This window comes from Nicotiana tomentosiformis, chromosome 8, assembly GCF_000390325.3.
Source record: "Nicotiana tomentosiformis chromosome 8, ASM39032v3, whole genome shotgun sequence".
NCBI lineage: Eukaryota > Viridiplantae > Streptophyta > Magnoliopsida > Solanales > Solanaceae > Nicotiana > Nicotiana tomentosiformis.
Window position 1 is genome coordinate 45,613,420 of NC_090819.1, and position 5,770 is coordinate 45,619,189.

A 5,770-nucleotide genomic window follows, 5' to 3' on the forward strand; every position below is an offset into this window, starting at 1 on the left:
ATTGTTATCTTTGGTGGTGAGGTGCTCACATCTGTCTCGTCTTTGTGAATTTGTTTGTATCGCCCTAGTTGGGTAATGGGTCTTCGAGGAAAGGTTACAGTTTTCCATTCGGAGTCGGTTGTTTGATTGTCACCTGCATTTTTTGTAGAGTTGGAAGAGGTGGATGGATGGGGTGGTAGTAACGTATTTAGGGTGGTGTTGACCGAGTTATGGGAACAAGTGGTTCGCGTGTGACCCAGTCTGCCACAACTAGTACAAAGCATGTTTAGACCCTCATATAGTATGCGTTGACGGTGTGTCCCAATGAAGACATGAGATTTTAATGGTTGCTCCAGTGGTACTTCTATGCAAATCCTTGCATACCGGCCACGAGAAGTTGCCAAGGTGCATGTGTCAATTTTTAGTAGTTTGCCTATTTTGTTTCCCACTTTTTGAAGTATTTCAAGATCGTAGAACTCTGTTGGAAGCTCAGGAAGTCGAGTCCAAATTGCTGTATATGTGAGTTTTGTTGTTGATGCTAGGAATTTTGGCTCCCATCTTACGGAAAGGAAGTGGTTTAATATAAACCATGGTCCATTGTGCAATGCTTTGTTCATGTTTTCCTCTTTTTGGTATTTGATTAAGAAGAATTCATTTCCTAGGTCAATGAGGGATAGGGATTCAGTAGGTTTCCACATAGTTTGTAATTTTTGCTTGAGAGATAAGTGGTCCACTTTTCGTCCGTAAACTTTAACAATAATAGAATATTGCCATGGCTGATAGAGTCTGGATTTGTCTGAACTTGAGATGGGTATAAAGTTATCTGTTGTTAGTTCTTGCAACACTTTATCGGACATGTCAATATGTGATTAGGTATTAGAAATAGGTGGTAATGACATAAAATGGTTATTTAATAGCGTTTGCTTAAAAGAAGGGGGATTGGTATTGGTGGGAAATTCATCTATATTCATGAGGCTCAGATCTGGGGTTCAGGATTGGTTATTGGAGGAGGGTCTGACATGTTGCTGTCGAAGAAGAAAGAATGGAATAATTATCTGTTAGATGGAAACAGATAACAAGCTAACTGTCAAAACTGAATTTGTTCCAAAATATTTGACGTCTAGAAATACAAGAAACATTTATTACTCCTTGTCCAAACCCTTTCTACTTTAATGGGGTTTTAATTGAGACATTTAAGAACGACATCACATATACTTTAGACAAACACCAATATGATTAAGGCTATTAAATGTTTTTCTTAAAGGGTGTGCAAGAATTTTAAAAACAGACAATATAGACCAGAGGTCGTAACTTTAACGGCATCAATGTTAACTCACCTACTGTCAAGCTTGATAGCAAGTTATTTGCAGAAGCTTCAAGTCTTACTCTTCAGTTTCAAGCAGAATCTCAGGATGTATAGCAGCGGTGTTAACATTTAGAACTCTCTGTAGCTTTCTATGGTCAAATATTTCCACTTCTACTGAGAACATTGAACTTACAGGCCGATGATCTGATTAGTCTTGGTCCTGCTCGCTTGTAGAAGAGCTGTTTTATACCGGTTCCAACCCAGAGTATACGATCACACCTGCATGATGTGAAGAAATAATCCTCAGTTCAATGTGCCCATTATCCACTGAGTTTAGAACCATGCACCAACTGGCCCTCGGGGATTTAAGTTTAAAAAAAAAAGTAGTCAGTTCAATGTTCATCATTGCTATCTTAGCTAAAGTAACATTTTGCAACTTGTTCATTCAAAGGAAAGTTTTCACTTACCATGCTGGTGATCTCTTCTTTTCCCCTTCTCTTGGAATTTCTCCACTGTATCTATCACTGTTGATTTCATACTTGTAAGTTGGTGCAAAGTTAATCAACCCTTCCTTCCAACCAGCAAAGACATGTCCATTTCGGAGTTCTTTGTTTAACTGTCCATATGATGAAATACTGTTAAACTTATTGTTACTGGAACTTTGCATAAAAATCAAACTTAGGAGAAACTGTCAAAGATGCTGTAGTATGACTACTACCACCCAGCAGAAGTAAAAGGTGAATGATTTCCCTTCTGAAAGATGGGTTAACTTACTAATGATAGAGGAAAAAACCTATAGTTTTAAAGATTTTTATTTTCGACTCACCTGATCACTATTGAGAAGTTCATCCCATTGCTTATTGGCGATAAGCTTCCGTACCTTAGCATCCACCATACTGATTCGATAATTCAAATCTCCAAACCAGAATATCTGACTGTAGTTATTTAAGAAAGGTTATATGTATTAATATAAACTCTTAACAGTTTGAAAGAAATGGTAAATGCAACTTTAATTACAGCTCTAGTTTTATGTTTTCTAAATAACAGCAGTTTTGGATTTTCAATATGAATATTTCTTGTCCCATTTTCCCAAAATTTTGCATCTATTTAGCTCAATACTTTTTGAGCTTTGCCAATTCAGAAATTTTCTTCTTTTTCTTTCAGATTTCTAACTCGTACATGGACAAGCAATTTTGGTACTTCACAGAGGCACTGACTATATAATGAAAGTTCACATTGTTAGTAGTTGCCGCATTAACATCTCTAAAGATGAAATACTGAAATGGTCATTGATTCACTCTAAAAGTATTATCAGCAAATTTGGAACATATTCATTTGTACATTCTTGTAAATTGAATAACTACAAGACAAGAAAGCAAAGAACCAGAAACTGATCTGATTTTATGTCTCTTTTCTTCTGTGCGTCCATGATAAAATTAAAGCTCATGTTAAATGGTTATACTTATATCAGTAAGCATGAAAATTTGTCTTCAAAAGTTTTGTATTCAAACAGTCAACTCATCCAACAGTGTGCTAATACACTAAAACTGCTCTTTCTTCTGTGAAGAGAAGAGCCATGTGTCTATAATTCACGAAACACGAATAAGAAATAATATATGATGTCAACTCGTAAAGTATCAACTTGAATACTTACTCATGAGATGGAATTGTTTGTGGTTCATCTGCATCTGTGTCAAATATGGATGAGAAACGAGTACGCCTCATGATTTCATTGACATCAGAGTTGCGCCTTTGCTCAGCTCCATCCTTTTGACCAGATGACAAATGAGAACAAACAAAGCATAGCCGTGACTGGAAAAGTGACATGCTCACAGAAACAGATCCCTGCATAGCACCATCGATTAGTCAGTTGTTATTTTTATTCAAAGGCAGTAGCTTTGATTGGCTTATGAATCATTGAGATATATCAATTTCAACAAAAAGTGTCAACAGATATATATATATATATTTTGCTCTTGTTTTTTTTCGCTCCTTGGAAATATTAACTTCCCAAGGGGTCGGAAAAAGAGGCAGGGGGAAGCTAAAGAACTAAGAGCCGGATTGCCTTAGCTGATTGAAAGCAGCTGATAAGTCTTCTACAGGATGTAAAGAAATGTTGAGGGAGTAAAGTCCTAGAAAGTTAATTGTACTTTCTAACGATTATGCTGAAAATCATGCTGATATGTGTGATACAATGAATATCTGTAGAGTGAAAGAAGAAGTTATGCCTTATTGCCCATGTACCCCATTAGTCCAATTCCAACAGAGGAGACTTGCAAGTTGTTTATGTGCCTCCTCAATCTTCTACGTACCCAAACTGATACATATATACCAACCATCTGCTTGCTGACAATACGAACATATATCGGACGTGACTTCACTGCATGATTTAGAACTGAACTTTCTTCTTTGTTGACCTCTAGAAATTCTTCAAACAAGTCATTTTCCTCGTCAGGAAATTGATCAGAAAGAGAATCAAGAACTAGAGGTACATCTTGTTGATCCACCCACATTACTCCTAAGTTTCCTGAGCTTTGGTGCACCCTCTTTAACCCTCTGCCATCAAAAGCAAGAGGGTTGTCTATGCTACCAAAACCAACTCTCGCGCAACTACTCAAGACTCTCCTCAACTTGAAACTAGAAGAAAGAACTTGAGGTGTTGCATCAAGTGAACGTTCAGGCCAATCCAATCTACTATCACAATCAGTGCCATAGAAATGTATATTCTTTCCTAGGTTGATAGTATTGTTTTCACGAAAGGAAGTTGTGTCCAGTGATGCATCTGCCATCATATCCAGTGCAGGAGTATCAGCAATTATGTCAGCAGCAGAAGAAGTCCTTAAAACTGGAGATGGTGGAGCACTATAACTCTTGATATTAGTTTCAGGGTCTTGTGTCCTGTTTAATGTTCTTCGGATGATGGCTTCCCATTTTGGAACTGGTCTTCTATTTTCTGCTCCCAGTACGTTTCCAGCACTCAGAGGGACCACCTCTTGGAAGCTGTAACCAAATGCAATTTAGGTTTGAACTCATTTCTGTAATCTAATTTTCAACAACCAATATCATAATCTAAAAGCTTTTGGTACATACCCAAGAATATAGATATCTGCAGGTTGTTGCATATAAAGCCATTCATCAATGTCTAGATCCTCATCTGGAAGTCTTCCAGCCACATTCCAAGTACCTACAGTAACTCTGCAGAAAAATCAGGGCTTATGTAAATCTCTTCCAACTGGATTTCAGGTCCCAAAAGAAATGCAGTAAAGACAAACCTCACATCTTTCTTGTTAATATACTGAACTCTCAAGGTTTCTGATTTCCCTCTCCTGTGTCTTGGTTTCCCTGAGCAATTAAAGTTCAACTAGTTAATACTATGATAATACAACTTTAAGGTATTGAGAACAAAAGTTACTACTTATAAAGGAGTGAAGCATTAAAAAATTGATATCTCATCCAACAAGCTAGGATCTTCATGTGAAATAATCAATTACTGCAGTTTTGATTAGTGCCTGAAGTTTGAGTCTGGCATTCGTTAAGCTTCCCCGGTTTTCTATGTCCATGATCTTCAAGCACCCTTTCATCTTTGAGAGAGCAAGCTGGAATTTTGGCAAGAAAACAACTAATCAAAGCCTAGAACAAACACCAAGAAACAAATTTTCATGAATAATTTGGATACCATCATCCTCACTCTCCGTTTCGGTGTCAACTTCATCTTCACTAAAATCATACACTTTAGGAGCAATATTCAGCCATTTCTTCATCACAATGGAGGGCCAAAAGGCCTGCACAATACAATTCTCTCAGTTTACCATTGAAAGGAAATAAACTACTACTGAACAGACCACGAAAAAGTACCTGAGATCTCCTTCCTCTTCTGGCTTTCATTAGCATAGCACAAAAGAAAAAAGGTGAAAAAGTAAAGGCAGTGTTAAAGCTCGGAAAACAGAATTAGAGTAAATGCTGAAAGATTTGTTCCCAAACAGTGGCACAAAGGGTCAGACTGTTTGCAAGTGTTGTTGGAGTTTAATATCCATTTAAACAGGTTGTCAATGGTCAGACTTTTTTCCGCGGATGCCAAATACAAAGAAGATTCTTAGTAAGAACAAATGGAAAGGACAGAAAGTATTGGCCGAGCTGTTATAATATATATATATATATATATATATATATATATATATATATATATATATATATATATATATATATATATATATGCTGTACTCAACTTGTATTAAGAAAAATAAAAATTGAATGGTCCTCAATTTTGTCCCTTTATTGAAATTGAAAACTGAAGTAAACACAAATAAGAAAATAAAAAATATTCAGGGAAGTCATTTTCAATCACAAGAAATCTCCAGAAACTAGAACTTGAGTAATGCTTGCTCTCCTCATAAGTCTCAACAAGGGAAGTGAGTGTTATAAAATAAAGACTGTAAAGTAAAGACAAGTATAGAGAGAAATTGATATATTATTCAAACTTCAAAC

At 36.4% G+C, this 5,770-nt stretch overlaps 1 pseudogene; it reads right to left on the reverse strand.

Moving 5' to 3' along the window:
• Positions 1–1,212: 1,212 nt before the first annotated feature.
• Positions 1,213–5,408, reverse strand: LOC104112713 (type I inositol polyphosphate 5-phosphatase 2-like; annotated as a pseudogene).
• Positions 5,409–5,770: the final 362 nt, after the last annotated feature.